Source organism: Heterocephalus glaber, unplaced genomic scaffold (genome assembly GCF_053883595.1).
Source record: "Heterocephalus glaber isolate CG9 unplaced genomic scaffold, H.glaber_assembly_v1.0 deba00000122, whole genome shotgun sequence".
Taxonomy (NCBI): Eukaryota; Metazoa; Chordata; class Mammalia; order Rodentia; family Bathyergidae; genus Heterocephalus; species Heterocephalus glaber.
This window is the reverse complement of record NW_028258138.1, coordinates 73,028,550-73,051,971: the sequence shown is the minus strand read 5'-3', so window position 1 is coordinate 73,051,971 and position 23,422 is coordinate 73,028,550. Positions and strand designations below refer to the sequence as shown.

The 23,422-nt window shown below is 40.6% G+C and overlaps 1 protein-coding gene, 1 long non-coding RNA gene and 1 pseudogene across 7 annotated transcripts in view; 2 read left to right on the top strand and 1 right to left on the bottom strand.

Moving 5' to 3' along the window:
- Nucleotides 1–23,422, top strand: part of Parp9 (poly(ADP-ribose) polymerase family member 9) — a 134,442-nt gene that overhangs the window by 34,718 nt on the left and 76,302 nt on the right. The gene's annotated exons all lie outside the window — the stretch shown is intronic.
- Nucleotides 2,737–9,052, bottom strand: LOC110347305 (uncharacterized). Of its 4 annotated transcripts, none has more exons than XR_015450587.1 (4): nucleotides 8,948–9,052; nucleotides 7,703–7,908; nucleotides 5,398–5,557; nucleotides 2,737–3,433 (listed from the first exon to the last, which is right to left on the bottom strand). It is a non-coding gene; the product is annotated as an uncharacterized LOC110347305 (long non-coding RNA). The 4 variants fall into 4 exon arrangements; XR_002391841.2 differs by having other exon boundaries at nucleotides 5,411–5,557; XR_015450589.1 differs by having other exon boundaries at nucleotides 5,398–5,530.
- Nucleotides 19,723–21,752, top strand: LOC101698265 (ubiquitin-conjugating enzyme E2 K pseudogene; annotated as a pseudogene).

Here is a 23,422-nt window from a genome sequence, read left to right as displayed (position 1 = left end):
TGATCTGTATGGGATAATTTTGTTCTTTTGTATTTATTTAAGCATGCTTTATGGGCAGGCATTGAAGTCTATTTTGGAGAAAATCTTATGTGCTGCTGAGAATGTGTATTCCATTGTTGTTGGGTGGAAACTCTGTAGATATCTGTTAAGTCCATTTGTTCAAAGGTATGGCTCAATTCTAATATTTCTTTGTTGGTTTTTTTAGCTAGTTGATCTATTTGTGATAGTAGAGTATTGAGGTCCTCCACTATAATTGTATTCATGTTTATCTAATATTTTATGTCAAGCAGTGTTTGCTTTATGAAGTTGGATGTGCCAGCATTCAGTGCATATGTATATAATTGTTATCTCTTGCTGTAGAATTGTTCCCTTCACCAGTATGCGGTCACCTTCTTTGCCTCTCTGATCAGTTTTGGCTTGAATTTCACTTTTTCTGAAAATAGGATAGCTTCTCTTACTTATTTTTGGGTTCCTATTGCATGATTGCTTTGATTTCTAGTCCATGAATTTCTTTTCTTATTAAATTCATATTTTGTACACAGCATATTGTTAGGTTTTCTTCTTTGATCCATTCTGCCAATCTGTGCTTTTTGATTGGGGAATTGAGACCATTCACATTGAGTGCTATTACTGAAAAGTGCTGATTTATTCCTGTTATTGTTTTATTTTCCTGTTATATAATTCTTATAAATTATATATTCTTATTAATTTCTTGTAATTCCTATTAATTCTTTTTTTTCCCTTCTGGATAACTGCTCACCCTACCTGATGTATTCAGTTCATTAGATTTTTTGATATTGTTGGCTTCATTGTCTTTCTAAGATATCCTTGAGAATTTTTTGGAGTGTTAGTTTAGCGGTCATAAATCTTTTAAGGTAGTCTTTGCTGTGAAAAAACCTCTTTTTTCCATCTATTTTGAAAGATAGTTTTGCAGGACATATTAGTCTGGATTGGAAGTTATTTTCTTGTAGGGTCTGAAACACTTTAAGTTCTCCTGGCCTTTAAAGTTTGTGCTCAGAAGTCTACTGTAATTCTAATGGATGTACCTTTGTAAGTGATTTGTTGCTTTTCTCTAACAGCTTTTAACATTCTATTCTTTTGTTGGACTTCTGGGATTTTGACTATGATGTGTCAAGTAGAAATTCTTATCATAGCTATTTGGGATTTTTATATGCCTTGATTATCTGTATGTTAAATTTTTTCCCCATCTTTGGAACACTCTGCTATTTTTTCTGAAATTTTTTTTTGCCATTTATACCTTCTTATGGTTTTTTACTAATTCAGTTCATCTGAGATTAATCTTCTTTGTATCATCTAGCAGCCATTGAATCTATTTTCCATTATATCTTATTGTTTCCATGATATCTGAGTATATGGTTACTTGCATTAGCCCTATCTTATAGTAATTTATTTTATTTTATTTTATTATTTTTTCTTTTTTGGTACTGGGGATCGAACTTGGGACCTCACACTTGCGAGGCAGGCGCCGGAACCACTGAGCTAAATCCCCAGCCCTAGCCCTATCTTATAGTTCTGGCATTTTGCTCACATTGATCACTTCTGCTACCCATTCTTTCTTTTTTTCTTTTTTCTCAGTACAGGGTATTGAACTCAGGACCTTGTGCTTGCCAGGCAGGCATGGCACTGCTGAGCTACATCCCCAGCCCTTCTGCCCATTCTTTCAATACACTTTTGTTTTTCAATATACTTTTTTATCTCCTAGATTTCTGATGGGTACTTTTCCAATTAGAATTCCACTATAATTCCTTGCTAATCAGTTCATTCATGTTTTGCATCATTTTGTTTAGCTCAGTTAGCTTTTTATTAGTGTCTTCTGTAAGCTCAGTTATTTTGTTTTTGAAGTATATTACCTGGACTTAAATCATCTGGGCTTATATTATCTTTGAGCTTACTAAGTACCTTATTGATCTGTTTTTTGTCTTCTCTTTTATCATTTCATATAGTTCAAGTACTTGGCTTCTTATTTCCTCTTTATTGATGTCCCATGGATCAGCTATGGGGGAGCCGGGAATTTTTGGAGGCATTTTGTTGTCTTATTTTCTTATGGAGTGTGTGTGTGTGTGTGTGTGTGTGTGTACAAACACAAGTGCATGTGCATTCACACTGAGGTAAGTCAATTACAGTGGAAAGACTTTTTTGTTAGTATGGATTTGGCTAACTATAGGTCTTTGCCTCTGTCCCAAGATTAAGCCATCTCTATTAATTTGTGGAGGAGAGGATATAGTGTATTGGCCTAGAACCCAGTTCTCTGGAAATGAACCTTAGCATTGTTGATGACACAAAGCAAATCAGATGTTGGTAGATAGTAAAAAGGAATTAAGAACAACTCTTCCATCTTGGCAATAGCAACCAAATCAATGACAATAATATTGGCAAAGATAAACTAGATATTGACATACCCTATGAGCCTATAAAAACTACTACTATACCACCCTTAATAATAGAAAATAATAATATAGAGACAAAGACAAACCAAAAATTGACATCTAGTAAACATCTACTAAATTCAACAAGTATATCACCATTAACAATAGAAAACAATTCAACAATAATAGCATAGAGACAACTAAATATCTAATGATTGGTAAAGATTAATATTAATACTCATGAGGACTGGGGATTTAGCTCAGTTGTTTCATCGCCTGCTGCACAAGCAAAGTACCCAAGTTTGATCCCCAGTACCAAAAAAAAAAAAAAAAAAATTAATACTCATGAAAATGCAAGATGTGGGGAAGGGATAAATGAAAGAAGTACAATTTGAAAAATAAAAGAAGGATGAGAGAAAAGCAAGATGGATCATATTAAGGAGTAAAAGAAAATAGAATGAGATAAAAGCAAAAGTGGACAATCAAGGAAAAAAAAAGGAGGGGCTGGGGATTTAGCTCAGCGCTGCCGTGCCTGCCTTGAAAGCATAAGGTCGTGAGTTTGATCCCTGGTACCGAAAGAAAGAAAGAAAGAAAGAAAGAGGGGGAAAAGGGAAGATAAAACAACACAGAGCAAAAGCATAAAATAATAACCTACTCCTCCCCCACCATGTGGGAAAAGCAAAGTGAGTCTAAAAATTCCTCTGTGTTTGTTAATAAGTAGCTTTGTTACTGGCCTCTCGTGTTCTGGAGACTCCTTATAGAGAGTCTTTCTAGGTTCTTCCTGTCCTGAACAAAGAATTGGATAAGACAAGTGCAAAATTTAGTGAGGTTTTACATTTATTAAAGGTAGGAAAAGAAACATGTTTGCAGAGTGAATACAGGCTAATTAAAGGTAGGAAAAGAGCTATACTCTACAAGGTGAGATCATGCCACTGTGAAGGAGAGAGCAGAGTGGCCAAGAGTTTAAAGACAGCTGTCTTTTGTATCTCCCACTCCTCAGGCTGACATCAGGTCTAAGTCATTCCATCAAAGTCCTGCTTGTGATCCTGTGAAAAGAATTAAAGATCACACTTTCTGATTGGAACTCTTTTTCGGTGCATGTCCTGCATGCCCCCTTGCTCAGCCAGTTTGCCACACCCTAATTTCCTATCTCAATTTCTTTCTAGGATCTGCATTATTTAAATCCACCAGATAGATATGCAGGAGGAATAGTGAGATAGTATTTAAGTCCTACTTTGCTTCCACATTATGTTTCTGAGTGTGAATACTGAGTCCTTTCCTGACTTTCTTGCTGGGCATAGTTGGTAAATAGTGTCAGCCCTAGGGCTAGTCACTCCAGCCACTCCCATTTTCTGTGTCCCTCTGTGTGCCCCGTGTCACTGCTTTCTCTGCCTATCTTTACAGCCTGTGGGTTTTTTGATGCTCCTCCCCATCTCCAGAGGCCCCTCTTTCTATACACCCCAGACTACAGCACCCATTCAAGCCAAGGTGTATATCTGATAACGTTGGCAGATGGTGAAAGCAAGCAGACCACTGAGTTCTGTGCTTGTGGAGGCAATGGGAGGGAGGGTTTCAAGCAGTCTGCTGGACTTAACGCCAGCACTTTCAGACTCAGTCCCCTCAGAAAACCACATGACTGCTTGGATTTTCACTACAGAGGCCAGGTTCCCTGTGTCCTCCATTCTGGAGCTTAAACTCACAGGTGATCTATATCTAGCCTGCGCTCTCTGCACGATTGTCTTTTGTGGCCATCCTCCACACAGTCATTGTGGTAGAGTGACCCAAGAAACCCTTAATGATAGATTTCCCTCCAATTTAGGGCGGGTGCTGTATTTAATGCCTACCTTTTTTCAACATGCCCCTACTCCCACCAAAAGAGTAACCTAATACTTGCTCTCCTCCTAGCAACTAGTGATGTCACAGTCTCCTCCAGTCCCTAGCCACTACCTCACTCAACCCCACCTCAGCTCCTACAAGCCCCACCCCTGTTCCTATAAAGAGCACTTTCTGTCCTGGCCATATTGCTTTTATCTCTCCCTTGTTCAGAGACAGCCTGGCAGATCTGTTCCCCTAATAAAGGCTTGTTGTGGCCTGGTCTGGTCTTGGTTTTCGGCCTTTTACCTGACACTTAAGTGCAGTTGTTTCCTAGTTGTTCTGTAGCTCAATCTTAAATAATTAACCTCTACCCAAAATGGCTTCTGCTTAAATCCTCTCAAATATATGGAGCATTGTGCTGGATTCTTTTTTTTTTTTTTGGTACCGGGGATAGAATTCGGGTCCTTGCACTCGCAGGGCAGGTGGCAGAACCTCTGAGCTAAATCCCCAACCCTGTGCTGGATTCTTTTCCTACTTTTACTTGCTCAAACTTACTCTGCAGAGCCTGTTTCTTTTCCCACCTTAATAAAACTTTGCTACCATTTGAGCTTATCTTGATCAATTCTTTGCTCAGGACAGAAAGAACCTAAAAATCATCTCCAGAGGGAGACTCCAGCACTCCAAAACCCAGTAACAATACTAGCACATGTTAATGTCTGCTAGAACAAATTCTCCTCATGACCCCTTTAAAATCTGCAGTATTCTTTGATGTCATTGTCCTTTATTTTCTCATGTAAAAAAAATCATATTAATTTTCCAAAGGTCTCTTATATATCCAATTGGTGACTGATCACCTGAATCCACAATGGACTGTACTTGGTGGAGGCTTCATTGCAGCTCTGGTAAGGCTCAATCTACTTTGAATTTACTGCTGTGTCTTTGGGATTTTCCATGGAAATCCTGATGTACTCTCCACATCCCTACCCTTTCTGAGCCCCAAATTCTGATCTTTGTCTCACAAGATTTCTGAATGCTGTGTTCTTCTGTCAGAGGATATCTGTTGCTACTTTTAGACTCTTTGATTCCCTGAATTTAAAAGGTGTTCTAGGGGAACTATAATGCAGTATTTTCTAGAGAAACTGATAGAACACAAGATATATAGATATATACATAAGAATTTACAAGATTAGCTTACAATAGCTACCCACAGGGTCAGATGAGGAGGAGTCCAGAGGGTGTCTCCACACACTGGAGACCAAAGAATTCAGTCAAAGTTCTGGAGCTCACTGTAGTGTCCTGTCAGGGTCTGTATCAGGAGGCCGAAGGGTCTGCGATGGAAAGCAAAGCTGGAGCTCCTCCAAAGGAACAGAAGAAGAGAACTCGACCTTCCTCATTTCCCCTTTATAACAGTCAGGCGAGGCGTAGCCCTAGGGTGGATCTCCCACACCCTAAGGTGTGGAATTGCTGAGCCAATTTAGCTAAGCTTCTCTTAGCCAAACTTCTCCAATTGACACAATCGCTCAACCATCACAGGGAACTTCCAAATCTCCTCCAGTAGCCGCACTGGTCTCTGTCTTCCAGAAGTCATCTTCCAGGTGTGTTAGCCCTAGGGCTGTGAACTCTGAACCATGTGCAAAATCTGCAAATGGCCCTGTGTAAAGTGGCTATGGTACTTAGCTCTTCTCTGAGTTCTCCCTTTCCAGAATCTCAGCCCCTTGAGAGCTTGCTGACTCACAATTGTCCTCTGCTTTAAAATAAGTGCTTTCTCTATTTTGTTCCGTATTTTGGTGGTTTTAGGAGGGAAAACTGATCTGTCACTAGCTAAGCCATCCCACTTACATACAGTTTCATTCCACCTAAATATTTTTATTTTTCCTTCTTGTATTTTAAAACCAAAACTCTTACATTTAAAAAATTTTAAATGCTATTTCTGAAAACTTTCCCTAATCTTTCAGAATCAATTAAGTATATATTATAGCACCCTCTACTTCCTGTTTATTAGTTATTGCTATTTTGATTAATTCTGTAATTTATTTGCTTAATGTCTCTCTTGCATGCTGGATTATATGCTCCTTGGTGGCAAGGAAATTTGTCTATCTTGCTTGTTGCTATGTTCCCAGTGCCTGATGTCATGTCAGCTATGTAAACAATAATGGTGAATGAATGAATAATGATATCCTGATCATTTTAAAATACAGGTGTGGTATGTGTTTTTTCAGTTTCCTCACGTATCTGGGCTTGTTTCTTCTATTTCCTTGCCTAGCTTTTTTTGGGTAACATTTTATTTAGCATGGATCATTTTTACTTTCCTTAGAAATATGATGACCCTGCCAAAGATATTTAGAGCTCACTGATTCTACACTACTTAAGAAAGCACTGTATCAGAAAAGCACAATGAGGGGAATAATTGTCAAGAAATGAATGTAGAGGGAATTGTAATTCCTACTGGTAGCAACAGACAGCAATTCTCAGTTTGGGGAGCTGCTGATGACACATATGCCTCATTGCTAGCAAAGCTCTTAGTGGGTGCACACCTGTAGTCCTGGCTACTCAGGAGGTTGAGGCAGGAAGATCATTTGAGCCCAGGAATTTGCAAACAGCCTGGGCAGCATAACAAGACACTGGCAAAACACAGTGCCTCGGGAATGAGTGCTCCAAATGGGTGAAAACAGTGATTGCAGCAGAGGATGCTTTTCTAGTAATTTTTTTGCTTTTTGGCATTAGGGATTGAACCCAAGGCCTGAGTCTTTTAATTTTTTGAATAAAAATAAGCCCTTTGTATTTCTTTTGTTTTGAGATAGGGTCTCACTAAGTCGCTGAATTGCCTAGGTGGGCTTCAACTTTGATCTTCCTGCTTCAGCCTCCCAGAGTGCTGGGATTACAGGCATCCACCACTGCATCCAGCTTTTCTGGTGATTTTTCACAGCAACACAGAAACCACAAAATGAGGGGAGACTAATCAGAGGACTGGATCTACACAGATACATGAACATAAAATAGAAACACATTTTACAGAGTAGCAACAGGAAATCTATCTGCTTGTGGTATAGTACAACCAGATGACCCTGGTCTCTCCCTTCCTGCATCTGCTTCTCTTCCAGAGCAACTTGTCTAGTGATGGCAATCAATAAAGTAGGATTGCCCAGATAGCTCATAGCCACAAGGAGCACAGAAGTCAATACCAACCAATAAGGAAATAATAAGCTATTGCCTAGAATCTCTAATGCCTACTTCCCTCTTCCCACTTTCTCTCTTCACCTATTCTCTTCCTGCCCATTTGCCAGTTCTGTTTCCCAGGCTTGATTTTGCCTCTCAGAAAAATAATCAGTGACCAGGAAGTTGCGTTCTCTAAACCTTATACTTCTCCCATGTGTCATGGAAAGTTGTCTATTAAGTCCTAAAACTGATAGAAGATTATAAAACCAGTGAACATTCACATCTAAATATTTTCTAAGTGAAGTCAGAGACAGTCATGACATTTTTAAAAATGAACATCTTACTTGTAGCCCTGGAGAATGCAGACTGAAAGGCAGGTGACATACAGATATCTCTTCTTTCATGCTGTCATAGAATATATTTAGCAGCTCAGATACAAAGATGTCAACTCTGGCACTTTGATGATAGAGTGGGATGATTCCATGTGACGTCTACAATAACTTCATTTATGTTATAGACACTCATGACTGGGTTTTTTTCCTGACATTTCCTGAAAAAAAAAAACACGCCTTTTTTTCAAGTGCCAAAAAAGAATCTCAGCTAGAACTGGTAACGTGATGAAATTTGGCACTTGCAGCTTATTTCTTGATACTGAGAAAGTCCCTGGCAGTCAAGAGCTGACCTGGTGCTCACAGCTAGGTCTAAATGTTCTCTTACTGAACAGATTCATTTAAAAAAAAAAAATCAGCATATCCATTCTATGGTCATGATGAATTTTTTTTTAATGTTTTTGTTTTTATTTTTGGTACCAGGGATCGAACTTGGGTCCTTGTGCTTGCAAGGTAGGTGGCAGAACCACTGAGCTAAATCCCCGGCTCTGGTCATGATGAATTAAGACAAAACAGGACCACTCTGTACTCACATCTGGTCACAGACAAAAACACATACATTATCCAAACCACAAAAATGCCCAGACGTCCCCGTCCTGTCTAATCTGAGCAACTGCTGCTTCATTATCAGTCACAGCTCTAGCCACACTTGCTTCTCTCTTAAGATGCTTAAGCATAGAATTAAGTCTGCTTCCTGAAAGTATCTGATCCAGAGGAAAATCTAACCTTCTGGAGATTGGCACAGATCATCTAATGCAGCTCACATCCATTTCTAAGTCCTCTCTCATGCTCTTGCTGAGATGTGTGCAGCATCACAGTGTGTTTGCCTGTGGTTTTTAGCTGAGGGGTATTGTGGTGCAGAAAGAAGAACATGTAGTTTGAATGCAGAAAAATCTGTGTTTGCATTCTGACTCTGTCAGTAACTGGAGTATCTTTGGTAAGTCATTTGACCCTTGTATTCTTTTGCTAAAGCTGTCATAAAATGCCATGGACTGGTGAGATAAGCACAGAAATTCATTTCCCACCATTCTGGAAGCTAGAAGTCTGAGATCAAGGTGCTGACAGGGCTGGTTTCTTCTGAGGTCTTTATCAGGGACCTGTAGATGGCCAACTTCCCTGTACCTTCACATGGTCCATTAGTCACCTTTCCATTAACTGGACAAAAGACCTGACATACACAACTTAGGGGGAAAACTTTACCTGGCTCATAGTTTCAGTCCATGGTCAGCTGACTCCAAGGAAGAAACATCATGGCAGAAGGGTGTGGCAGAGGGAAGCTGCTCACCTTATGGCACCCAAGAAGCAGAGTGAAAGAATGACAGAAAAGGGGGCCAGGGACCAGATACAGGACCTAGGATTGTGACCTCATAACCCAGCCAGACATACACATTGGTTTCTTTACTAATCTCATAGGTATCTGTCAAGCCATTCAAGGTGACATTCAAGATTAACCATCAAGCTGATCATGGTGGCACATACACCTAATCCCAGCCTCTGGCAGGCTGAGGCCAGAGGCTCACAAGTGCAGGCTCAGCCTGGTAATTAGCAATTTAGCAAGACCTTGTCTCCAGAAAAGGGCTGGGATGTAGCTCCAGTGTGAAGGCCATTAATCCTTAGTGTACTGGCAAAAAAAATGATTAACCATCACGTATCTTCCATCTGCACATGTTGGTGTCCTAATCTCCTCTTCTCATAGGAACACTAATCACACTGCATGAGGGCCTTATTTTAACTTCATTTCCTCTTTAAAGACCCTATTACCAAGTACATGTTGTGTATAAACATATACTGCATAAACGAAGTTTTAGTTAACAACTACCTGTATGAACAACAGTGACCCCTTGAGATTATATTGCCTAGTGACATTGTAACCATTGTAGTTTGTGTAAATACACTTTGCAACATTTATACAACACCAAAAAACACTTAATGCTGCAGTTCTCATTTTGCCTTCTTGAGTGATTCATAAGTGTATTACAGTCACATTCTAAGATATTAGTTTGGGTCATAAGTCAGACTCTGATGCCTCTAGACTTGAGTTTAACTGGCATAATAGCAACTAACTGGAGTAATATCAACTGGAGTAGTATCAACTAATAGTAGGTGATAGAGATAATAATGCAGTAGCTAAGAATATGTTAATAAAGAGCATAATGGTAGAAAACCATTATGTAATGGTTGTGAGAGTGTAATGGTTTAAGATATGCAGGCTCTGAGACCAGGATTTGAACTGGGGTCTATTGCTTACTAGCTGTCTGACCTGCTTTAATTTCTCAAGTGCAAAATGGGGAAACTAGTAGTCAGAGATAGACCCAGGTTTTGCAGGTCTTGAAATTTACATCCCTCAGGAAAAGAATGTAAAATTACCAATAAAAATTTTTGTATAAAAGTGAATATTTAAAATGAAAAAATAAATCATGACAAAGGATATATTTTGAAATGCTGAAAATTGTATTCCAAAGCAAACATGTGTTTAGAGCCACTCCAACACCACCCAAGGCAAGAGGAACTCTAAGAAGTCATTGTGCTTAAATTATTTTACTTGTGAAGTTTTCTTAAATCATATAAACCATGTGAAGACATTATTAGAATTGTTCTCAGAGTCTTTTAAAAAAGCCTATGCAAATGAAGTCCTGTCAGCCAAACTACATCCTTTTCATAATGAACTTGCCTTGGCCAACAGCACCTGTGTCACAGGTGTGGTGACCAAGCTTCCCAGTTTTCCTGGTCTGGACTTTCAGTATGACACTGTGGTACTGAATATGATACCACCCTGGGTGAACTTGAATGAATTTCTCCCCCTACATGAAGTTACTGTGAGGAAGAAACAAACTTAGACTGATTTGGAATCAGCACAGAAATAGTAATTGATATCACGAGGGCAGATGAATGTCCCAAAGGAAAAAAAAACAAAGAGTGAGGAGCCGTGACAGTAAGGACTGTGATAGTTTGGATCCTGAATGTCCTCCAAAGGCCTGCATGTTAAAGGCCAAGTCCCCAGGTGGACACTTTTAAGGGGCAGGCCTCTGGACAGTCTTGGGATCACTGGGGACAGGCACTGGAAGGGACTGTGTGACCTGGTTCTTCACTCACTTGCCATGAAGGAAGTCCGCGCTTCCACCATGGTGCGCTCTGAACCCACGGGCTCAAAGCAATGGGTGAATCCATCTGGGACTGGAACCTCCAAAATTGGAAGTCAGAACAACCCTTTTGTCTTTAGGAGTTGATTTACCTCAGATATTTTTTATAGTAATGAAAAACAGACGAGCAAAAGAATCAAAAATCAAAACATACTTAGAGAACATAAAATAAAGAAACAAGGAGAATGAAAGAGGCTTGAGTCCCGTGGCTGGCTGCCCTTATCTGGGCCACATCACTAGCACTCCTGGCAGATGGACTCAGAATTCATTTCACTAAGAGTGAGACTAAGTCTGAAGGCCTCCACATCACCCAGAACTTCAGAAGCAGGAGAGGCTGCAGTCTTATGTCAGTGGCTGCAGGGAGGCAGCTGTGCACTTCCTGTGTTCACACCCTTCTACAGCGCCGAAGGCTGTTTTCATGACACCATTTACCCTAAGAATGTGAATTGTTATTTTGCACATAAGTGTCCACCTTGTGTAATTATAAAATCTCTGTGAGGAGGTCGGAGATGGCCCTGAAAGTCTCAAACTTCTAATTTAAGGCTAACTGACCTCGTGGTGCTCAGCCCCATTCTTTTTAAAAATATAAATAAATAAATAGGCACTGAGTTATTTAGTATGAAGAAAAAGATGGGCCATAGGATTTTCACAGCATAGGGGGAGCTTCGGTTGTGGAATCCCAAGACATGACCTCACTTCCCTGGCAACATCTTCAAACAGAACTTGGAACCCTTCTAATGGGCGTCACAATCTATTACCAACTGTCTCCCAAGCTCACTTGGCCGGAGACGGTCAACAGCGAACATGCTGAGCTGCTTCTCCACTTTGCGAGGCCGCAGCCTCAGGACCCCAGGCAGAGAAAGTATCTGTGAAAGATTGAGAAGATGGCTGACTCCATCCAGAGGCTGCAAGCCACACTGCAGCAGCCACACAACTGTCACAGTCACCCTAGGGACGGTCTCCAGGTGAGTGACCACCGGTGACCTATCTAAATCAAGGTACCTCTGTGAAGTCTCCCTAAGCCCAAATACCAAAGGCACAGAAACTGGAAAGAGCCCAGGGGAACTATCACCAGGCCCAGAAACACCCCGTAGCTCTGGGCAGGTCTCCCCAGACCTGGGCACAAAAAACCTAGAGAGTCAAAGTCCAGTGGGGGAGACTGAAGTCACAGCCAGCGGCCCCCGAGAGACACTGAGAAGCCCGGTGTACATCCAGCCAGGCCTGCCTGCCACTATCAGAAACAACTTCACAGAGAGCCTTGCAGAGTTCAGGCCAGTGTGGTCCCTGCAGGAAGTCAGGCTGCACTCATTCTCTGAGCCCTTCCTGCCCATTTTCCTGGGCAGTCAACCCATCTATGGTCCCTTCTTCCGGGGCACCTCCATGACCCACACCTCTACCGGATTGGCCCTGATTTTGGGAAGAGGCATCTTGACAACATCTTTTGAGAATTCTATCTCCCTTGCAGGCCTTTGTGATAAAGATCGAGATATGTGGTATTTGGACAATAAATAGCTTTTCACCACAGACTGGGTAGATGAGGAAGGAGACTCATACACTGTGTCACCTCAGGTGGAGTTAGAAGAGGCCTTTAGGCTTTCTGGAGTAAAAAACTCATGTTCTCAAAATGAACTCTTAGTTCATGTACTGCCTTGTATACCAGAACATCCTAAAATGCCTTGGCCTGGAGAAGAGAAATCCATCCACCACAGAGCTGCAGGCCACTGGAGAAAGCTGTATTGTGCTAATGGCCACACTTTTCAAGCCAAACGCTTCAGCAGGTAGGCTCACTGTGCTGTCTGCACAGACCGTGTAGGGGGACTTGGCCGCCAGGTATATAAGTGCACCAAATGTAAACTCTCGGTTCACAAGAAGTGCCACACACTCATCACAGTTGAATGTGGGCAGCATTCTTTACCATCAGACACCCTGATGCCAGTCGATCCATCATCCATGGCTTCAGACCCTGCACAGACAGCGACCCCACAGAACCTTGCAACTCATGAGGCTTTAGAACAAGTTGATGAAGAGAATGAGGCAGGGAACAACAGGGAAAGTGGCAAAGCTTCACCTAGTTTAGGTCTTCAGGACTTTGATTTGCTTCGTGTGATAGGCAGAGGGAGTTATGGGAAAGTACTGTTAGTCCAACTGAAAAGATCAGGTCGTGTGTATGCAATGAAAGCAGTGAAAAAAGAGCTTGTCAACACTGATCAGGTACAGACAGAAAAGCACATTTTACAGCAGGCCACTAATCATCCTTTTCTTGTAGGGCTGCATTCTTGCTTCCAGATAGAAAGCAGACTGTTGTTTATTCTAGACTATGTAAGTGGTGGAGATCTGATGTTTCATCTGCAGCAAAAAAGAATCCTTCCTGAAGAACATGCCAGGTTTTACTCTGCAGAAATCAATTTAGCCTTCAACTATCTTCATCAGCGAGGGATACTGTATAGAAATTTGAAATTGGACAATATTCTACTGGACTCAGAAGGGCACATTAGACTCACCAACTATTGCATATGTAAGGAAGGCTTACAGCCGGCGATGTGACCAGCACTTTCTGTGGCACTCCTAATTACCTGGCTCCAGAAATTGTAAGGGGGGAAGATTATGGTTTCAGTGTGGACTGGTGGACTCTCAGAGTACTGAGTATGAGATGTTGATTGGAGAGTCTCCTTTTCATCTTGATAAGAGCTCTGATAACCCTGACCAAAACTCAAACAATAATCTCTATCAAGTCATTTTGGAAAGAGAAATTCACATACCTCCATGTCTGTCTGTAGAAGCTGCAAGTGTCCTGAAGAGTTTTCTGAGCAGGGACCCAAAGGAACGATTGGGTTGCCATCCTCAGAGGGGCTTTGCTGATGTTCAGGAGCATCCATTCTTTCAAAATGTCGACTGGGACATGATGGAGCAAAAGCAAGTAGTGCTTCCCTTCAAACCAAATATGTCTGAGGGATTCGGGTTGGACAACTTTGATTCTCAGTTTACTGAGGAACCTGTCCAGCTCACCCCAGATGATAATGACATTGTGAGCAAAATGGAAGGATACGAATTTGCAGGTTTTGAGTATATCAATCGTCTTTCAATGTATGAAGAAGAGTGGGTCTGATCCTCATTTGTCAACTACGCATTCTGCTTATTACTATTTAATGCTTGGAAAAACTGGTTACCAGCCTGGATTCAATGAACCATTTCATAACTGTCTAGAAGCTAATTTTAATTTATTTTTTGTAGTTATATTTAGATTAATACTTGATTCTTACAGTCTATAATAGGGAATATTGAATGTTTTTGTTGATAAATGAAAACATTCCATTTGTTGAGTGGAGACAAAAAGTATAATACTTTTTCTAGTTATGTACTATACAGGAAAATAATTTGTCTTTTAAGTAGAATGTCTTACCTATGCTTGTTGATCTCAAACCATATTACCTATACCTTTTGGACCCCAGTTTATGTAGTCTTCAGGGAATCCAAAAAATTATAACACTTTTAAATTAATCTGCAGAAAACACATATATATATATTATAGTTCTATCTCCTTAGTTAAGTTTTTTTATTTAGTAGGATAGCACATGAAATACATAGTAGAATTCATTTCAGGGGCAAAGTTCTTCAAAATATTTTTATCGAAATTACTGGTCAGTAATTTATTATTTAAAGAGCTACCAGATCTATAGCATTCCTGTGCTAGTCCTATTTTTATGCAAAGGACTTGAAAAGTAACCATCATTTTCTAAATAGGTTATAATGATACAATCTGAACAAAATTTAATTTTAGGTACACTAGTTTTAAATTTAGAATGATTTAAAATTTGTAGGCATTTAATAAATTACCTTTTTATCTTTTTTGAGGTACCCCATTTCATTAGAAATGTAACTTTTCCAAAGCTTTTAGATTTATTACCTTTTCTTCAATTTTCAAGTTTGAAAGTAATAAAAACGTAAAGGAAAATGTTTATAGACATTTGGTTATTCATTTGTGAGCCATATATATTTCTCTTAATGTCTAGAACTTGTTTTAAAGCAAAAAGCATTATCCACAGCATAACATTATAGAGAATTGTAACATATAAGAAATATGTTTATTTATTTTTATTTTATTTTATTTTATTTTTTTGGTACCAGGGATCGAACTCAGGACCTTGCACTTGCGAGGCAGGTGCTGGAACCACTGAGCTAAATCCCCGACCCTTTTGTTTTTAATTTAAAGTATAGATTTTTAAGTAGTAAGATTGACTTGCATATTTTATGCAGAACTGGACTACAAATATGTTATTAACTATATTCTTTTTTTTTGCCATCTTTAGGTGTCACGCTAGTTCTTTTCATATTATATAGTAGGTCTTTCAAAACATTCACCAGGAATAAGGCAGTTTACAGACAGAATGGTTGGCATTTTGGTGTTCTTGGAAATAATTTATTTTGCATAAACCTGTGGTCAGATCATTTTATGCATATGAAGCCTGGATTAATTTCAAGCGTCTTGTTCAGTGCCGGGACATTTACTTTATAAATTTGTTTTGTTTTGATTTTTGTCTTGTAGAATACTGCCTTGGTCATCATAATGTAATGTGTATTTGTGTACCTTCTTTTTCATGTTAAAAATCTTTAAATAAAACATTTAATAAACATCAAAAAAATAAAAAATAAATAAAATAAAATAAAATCTCTGTGAGGCTGTGCAACTACAAAAGGAAGAAAAACAAGTACACGGTACATCAGTTATGGGAAATGAAAATAGCTGACACCAGGGAAAGGCATAGGCCCAGTTTCCTTCCCTCCTGTTGCTTTCACTTTTGGGGACAGTGACTAGCTCATTTTCTCCACCATCAGAATTTCTTAAATACAATGTGGAATATTTGGGGATTTAGCTCTGTGGTTCTGCCGCCTGCCTCGCAAGTGCAAGGACCCGAGTTTGATCCCTGGTACCAAAAAAAAAAAGTATTCTGCCTGTCTTGATCCACTCAATCCTCAAAACAAGTCCATGGGGTGGATATCATTTCTCCTTTCACAGATTAAACAGGCTGCAGAGAGGTAAGGTTGGGAGCCCAAGGACTCAGCCCATCTCCTAGCATTCAGCCCTGCTCTGCTGTCCCAGAAGAGTGATGTCTACACCTACTTGGCCAGATTGACTTTTCACAGAGGTGGAAATGATGCAGCAGTGGGAAAGGACAAATCTTCTCCCTCCCTCAGGACCCAGGGAACTCTATTTTTTTTCCAGTGCTAAGGACTGAATCCAGGTTCTTCACATTGAGCTACATCCCCACATCCCCAGTCCTTTTGATTTTGCGATAGGTCCTTTTTAGGTCCCTAACTTGTACAGGCTGGGCTTGAACTTGCGATCTTCCCGCCCTAGTATTTGAGTGTTGGGATGGCAGGCCTGTGACACCATGACAGGCCTGAGAACTCCTGGGCACATAGACCATTTAACTGCCATTGGGCTTCAGCCTTCTCCTCAGAGAAGGCAGAGAGTGAGTCTCTGCCCACCCTCACCCCCAGTGCCAGGACATGGTGGTGGCCCTTGGTGCTCCGCCTTCTTCCCCTCCCAGATAGCCTCCTCGGCCCTTCCAGCTTGTCCAGCTCCAGCTCCATTCTCTGCTTCTGCTTTCCAAGGTGAGTCCTGCTCTTCTTGGGCACAAATCCCTGCAAAGGTCTTCATGTTAGTGATCAAGTATTTACCTTCCTCTGTTCTCCCCCAGAAATTTATTCATTCAAAAAAAAATGCCTTCTCAAATGTGGTGGTGCAGGCTGGTAATCCCAGCCCTCTGGGAGACTGAGGCAGGAGGTTTGAAAGCTCATGCTCAGCCTGGGAGCATAGTGACTTAGGGAGAATCTGTATCCCAATATAAAATTTGTGAAAAGGCTGAGAATGTAGCTCAGTGAGAAGGCCCTGGGTTCGATCCTTAATACTGCCAATCAGTAGAACAAGGTTGAGGAAAGTGAGACATTTCTCTTGCACTTTATAGTCTGCAAAAGTTTTCACATTTACTCTTTCTTCAGGGCACTCATAACCATACTGTTCATCGGTAAAACCAACTTATGATGAATGAAGCAAAGCTGAGAAAGGTTAGATGACCAGAATCACTCATTAGGACCCAGGCCTAGGCCTATGTTCCTTTGGGTTTTCTTTTCGTTTTCTTTTGGTGGTGGTGACTGAACCCAGGTCCTCATGCATGCTAGCCAAATTCTCCATCACTGAGCTACACCCCCAGCCTCCTGGGTTCCTTTTACTACTCAGAAAGGAAGAGGAAGTTGGAATGGTGGGCAAAGGACCTCTTCTCCACAGCCACCAACTTCCACCACCTACACCTGCTGCTGAGTGCACCAGCCCTCTTCCAAAGCACTCACTACTTATTCCACCTGTCCCTCCATGGCTGTCCTCACAGTATTCGCAGCCAGCTGACTGCTAACAGTCTGTAGCTGAAAGCAAATGTGACTGTACCTACTACAGCACATTTATTTTCCAACTGGCCAGTACCTTCTGAAACTGCCTTTGATATTCCTCAGTAAGACATGTTGAGATTCGGTAAGTGCTTACAGTTTTGTACATTAGACCTTGTTGACTCTCCCTTTGGTGCACAGTCCAGTCACCCCTTTCCCCCTGCATGTGCCCCCCTCTAGAGCAACCTGCACTTCCTCTACAGCAACCTTCTTCCAATGCCTCAGACAAACAGCCTAACCCACAGCACAGTGGTGCTGCAGTTTTATTGTCTCTGTACAGGGATATTTTTGCAGATATTTGAGAGGTTTTTTGCATTTTATCTGTATTATTTTAGAAAAATGAATGAAATGTAAAAATATGACCTGTCAATTATAAAATACTTAAGAAATACAGGATTTTATGGAAGCATATTCATTATTCATTCTGGCATTCATTAAGCAAATATTTAATAAGAGATTATGTTTTAGAAGATAATTTTTACAGAAGAATAAAATCATGCCTCTTGTTCAACTATGAAAAAAAAGATAGTGGGGCATGCCTATAATCCCAGCACTCAGGAGGCTGAAGCACGAGAATCACTGCGACTTTGAGGCCAGCCTGAGCTACCTTGTCTCAACACAAAACAAACAAAAATGAAAACCGTAAAAACAAAAGTTCAGGTACTAATGAGAAACGTGGATCTCAAAACTACAATGAAATTGAATATTATACTTAGGTTAAGTTAAGTTCCTCCCACACATACACCATGAGACAGCTGGCTTCAGGCCACTGAGCATTCCAACCAAGGCTGCAGCCTCACCGTTTCCAGGAAGTCTAATGGCATCTGGAGACTGGCTAAAAATGTTGAGTGTGCATCTTGACAGACTGGGTTGAAATTGCCTCATGTGTAATTCTCTAGTCCCTCGTGTGTTAAACCCAGGCTAACAGAGTGCTTTCCTCACTTTGTTATTCGAGGACTACAAGGCACGAACAAGACCCTGGGTTTGATCCCCACCAACACAGACAGACAAACAACAACCACAAAAGACGTAATGGGTGAAAGTGCTTATGACAGAACCTGGCACATGGAAAATATGGAATAAATGTTCACTATTTTATTGTTGTGAAAAAGACATGTATCTGTCTTTTTTTTGTTTTTGTACTGGGGATTCAGCCGAGGAGCATTACACTGAGCTACATTCCCATCCTTTTTTATTTTTTATTTTGAGACAGGGTCTCACTGAGTTGCTAAGTTGCCCAGGCCGAGCTTGAACTTTAGATCCTCCTGCCTCAGCCTCCCAGAGTGCCAGGATTACAGGTGCAGCACTATAGTGACCACTCCTGGCACTACAGTGTGCTATTCACTGTCTGTTTTAAAAATTCCTTTTTCTGGGTCAGGGATGTGGCTCAGTGATGCCAAACATGTCTGGCAAGTGCAAGTCCTGAGTTTGATCCCAGTACCAAAAAAACCTTTCTTTCCCACCTGTTTTCTTGTCCCTATCTTTGCTGGGGTGGAGATCCTCCTCAAATGTCAAGTGATCTCCACCAAGACTTGCTGACGACCCTCTGTGCAGGGGAAGCAGGCTGTGTCACTCTCTCTGTTCAGGAAGCCATGCAGGGAGAGGGCCCGGGGCTCACTGCTCAGCAGAGAGGCTGTCACTTCAGTAGTGCTTGTATTTTCAGTGCAGCTCCTCGCCTTACCTGTGCTTGATGCCCTAAGTCCAGGCTCTCTCTGGGATGTTTCTCTAAGGAGTGAACCATCCATTCTGACCAGGATGGGACAGAGAACCAAGAAATCTGACAGACCTGGGACATCATCCAATTCTGTTTTCATCTTCACACTGCCCCCTGCCTTTCTGCATCCTGGCTGCCTCCCCTGTGTCTCCAGAGCTGTTCTCTCTTTGGGCACTAAGTTTTCTTCAATCCATGTCAGCTGCTTCCCACCTTCTAAGATATGTTATGTCTTGTTCACTGTTGTTTTCTTCCAGCTTTTTCCAGCTTTTTTTTTTGGTGTCAGGGATCGAACTCGGGTCCTTGTGCTTTCAAGGCAGGCAATGGAACCACTGAGCTAAATCCCCGGCCCCAGCTTTTTCCATTTTTAACATTGCTTTAATGGAATATCAAGGTGGGGGGAGGATAAATGCTTATGTTCAAATTACCATGTTTTAAGTAACTGCATGTTCATTATGTCTCATTATGTCTCAATTTGAATGATTAATAAATTGAATGGATCTTCTATGGCTTCACCTCTACATAGTAAGTTCCATAATATTTTGCAATTTTTAAAAATCTGAATTTTTATTTATCTTATCCCTTTAATTAAAATTAAATGTTTTTAATACATAAAGTATAACAGTGTAAGAGTACATGTATGTAAGTTATAAACATACAGACATATGTACTGAAGGCATCCTCAAAAGTGTTACATGGGGGCAGGGGATTTAGCTCAGTGGTTCGGTCACCTGCCTCACAAGAGCAAGGACGCCAGTTCGATCCCCGGTACCAAAAAAAAAATGTGTTACATACATGGGTGGCGGTGGTTGAACATTTTAGGGAAAAAGAAGTTGAGTTTCATTTCTCGTGTCTGAACATACAGAAGAGACGAGCTATAGAAGGTGAGATGTTCACATCTCAACCAAGTTGTATAAAAACAGAAATGTATACAGAGGAATTTAAGGGCTACTAAATTAAAAAGTCTGGACTTTTGGTAGCCCTGAGATAAAAGGGAATGAAAGCTGACGCTAAGCATGACAATTTCCTTCACATCAGCTATACCCTATCTTATCCTCTTCTGGGACACACGGGCTGAGAAATGCTGGTGACTCATCCAAGGCCACAAGATGGTAATCAGCACAGCTGGGGTTCACACTCATGCTTTACTGAGTCCAGGACCCACATACTTTCTATATACATTCTGTTTATTTGGGGCAATGATAGTCACCCAGTCATTAGTCATGTTAATAGTTACAATAAAGGATATTGCTTAAATAAAGGACACTGAGGAGAGCGCAGGGGCGGCAGTAGCAGCAGCGAATGCGAGCAAGCGAGGTGGCGGAGGGCGGTGGTCCTAACCTGTGGTGGAGGAGGCCAGAATCAATCAGGGTTGGGCAGAGACATGGCCAACATCGCAGTGCAGCGAATCAGGCAGCCATTCAAGGAAGTGCTGAAGAGCGAGGAGACGAGCAAAAATCAAATTAAAGTAGATCTTGTTGATGAGAATTTTACAGAATTAAGAGGAGAAATAGCAGGACCTCCAGACACACCATATGAAGGAGGAAGATATCAACTAGAGATCAAAGTATCAGAAACGTATCCATTTAAACCCCCTAAGGTCCGGTTTATCACTAAAATCTGGCATCCTAATGTTAGTTCTGTCACAGGGGCTATTTGTTTGGATATCCTGAAAGATCAAAGGGCAGCAGCAATGAGTCTCCACACAGTGTTATTGTCATTGCAAGCACTGTTGGCAGCTGCAGAACCGGATGATCCACAGGATGCAGTAGTAGCAAATCAGTACAAACAAAATCCTGAATTGTTCTAACAGACAGCTCGACTTTGGGCACACGTGTATGCTGGAGCACCAGTTTCGAGTCCAGAATATACCCCCAAAAAAAGAAAAAAAAAGGAAGAAAAGAAAACCTATGTGCTATGGGCTTTGATAGGAATGCAGTAATAGTGGCCTTGTCTTCAAAATCATGGGATGTAGACTGCAACAGAATTGCTTCTAAGTAACTGAGGCCTAGAAAGAGCAGCTGATAGCCAAGCTTGCCTCTTCTCCAGGAGCATCAACATGTTATTTTTTAGGATTCTGCATGGATTTCTTTTATACTGGCATTCTGGCCTAATGGTGTTATCTAGGCAACCATTGGAGACTGAAAAAAAAAAATCCCTGCTCTGTAAATAAAGCTAATTAAACACCTGTAAATTTTAAAAGGGGAAATACTTTTAATTTTTGTCTTAATAGTGTAAAAATTCTTTGAGCAAAGATAAAACCATGGAAAAAACATGCTACTTTAGTGTTCAGCAGTGTAACAAGACTAGCAAGAGTTTGCTTCAGGATTTTGTTGAATAATTAAGATAATATTTTGAGTGTGACAGGGCCATTCAAGTTGTTGGCATCACAGCTACCTTAACTGTTTTTAACATGGATCCTCTGTGCCTGTGAATTCACTTGCATGCTTGTACTTGACTTCTTAGGATAGGTAGCTGAAAAGACCACCATTTTAAGCATTAGAAAATTCGTAAATAAGAGATTTATCCAGAAATGAAGATGGTGACCTATTCAGAGCCTTTTTGTCCCAGTTGAGAGGTTGGAGCACTGTACCTTCTTTTCTTCTACCACACACAGTTAGTAATCTAATGGTAGATTTCTCAATATTTGGTGGGGAAATGTGCCAAGCAAAGTATCTCTGACTCTCTTTTCAGATCTAGGGTTTGGAATGTTTTGTCATAATTCTTATTTTTTTTCCTTAAATTCTTTTATTGGTACATTTTAGGTATACAATACGTTTACATTTATCATTGGATGCTTGTACCTGTACATAATGTATCTTGGTTCTTATTTTTTCCCCATTACCTGTGCTCCCTTGACCCCTCCACCCTTCCCTATTTACATACTTCATTTCCATTTTTTTTTCTTTTCTCATAATTTTTCCTTTCCCCATCTCCTCCCACCACCCCTACACCTTTGGACCTTTTCCTATTTCAAAGTATCAATTATTAGTTATTAATCCTTTTAATCCTTATTTACACTCTCAGTTTCTCACACCACAGAAACTATTCGGTATTTACACATGTGTGTCTTATTTATTTCACTTAACCAGTATTGCCTCAATATGCATCCATTTAGTTATACATGACTCTAGTTTCTCGTTCTTTATGGCTGAGTAGTACTCCATTTTATAAAAAAATAAAAAACACATCTTCTTTATCCAGTTTCCAGTTGATGGGCACTTGAGCTGTATCCAAGCTTTAGCTATTACGAACTGTGCCACAAAAAACATGGATGCACATATATCGCTGTGGTATGATTCTTTTAATTCTTTTGGGAAAATACCCAGCAGGGGAATAGCTGGGTCAAATGGGACCTCCAGCCCTAGTTCTTTGAGGTATCTCCACACTGATTTCCACAGTGGTTGCACCAGTCTGCACTCCCACCAACAATGGAGAAGGGTTCCTTTCTCTCCACACCCCCACCAGCATTTGTTATTGGTTGATTTCTTGATAGAAGCCACTCTTTCTGGGGTGAGGTGGAATCTCAGTGTTGTTTTCATCTGCATCTCTCGAATGACCAGTGATGTTGAACATTTTTTCATACGTTTATTTGCTGCTTTTACTTCTTTGTCTGAGAAATGTCTGTTCATTTCAGATGCCCATTTTTGAATTGGGTCTTTGAATTTGAGGGATCTGACTGTTTTTAGTTCTTTACATATTCTAGATAGCAGCCCTTTGTCTGAGTTATAGCTGCTAAAAATTTTTTCCCACTTTGTAGGTTGTCTGTTAGCTCTGTTGGTGGTCTTTCTCGCAGTGCAGAAGCTTTTTAATAAGATGAGATCCCAGTTGTTGATTCTTTGTGCTAGTTCGTGTGCTACTGAGGCTTTGTTCATAAGGTCTTTTCCTATGCCAATATCTTCAAGAGTTCTACCTAACTTATCTTTCAGTAAGTTTAGTGTTTCTGTCTTAATATTTAGATCTTTAATCCACTTTGATCTTAGTTTAGTGCATGGTGATAGATATGGGTCTAGTTTTAATCTCTGACAGGTTGAAATCCAGTTTTTCCAACACCATTCATTAAATAAGCTATCTTTCCTCCAATGAGGGTGGTTGGCTCCTTTGTCAAAGATGAGGTGGCTGAGTATGTCTGAAGTTGTTTCTGCATCTTCTGATCTGTTCCACTGATCCTCGGGTCTGTTTCTTTGCCAGTACCATGCTGTTTTTATCACAGTAGCTTTGTAGTATAGCTTCAAGTTGGGTATTGTGATACCCCCAGCCATGTCTCTGTGCCCAGAATTGCTTTTGCTGTTCTAGGTCTCTTCTGGTTCCAAATGAATTTTTGAATTGTTTTCTCTAGTTCTGTGAAGTATATTGTTGGAATTTCAATTGGCATTGCATTAA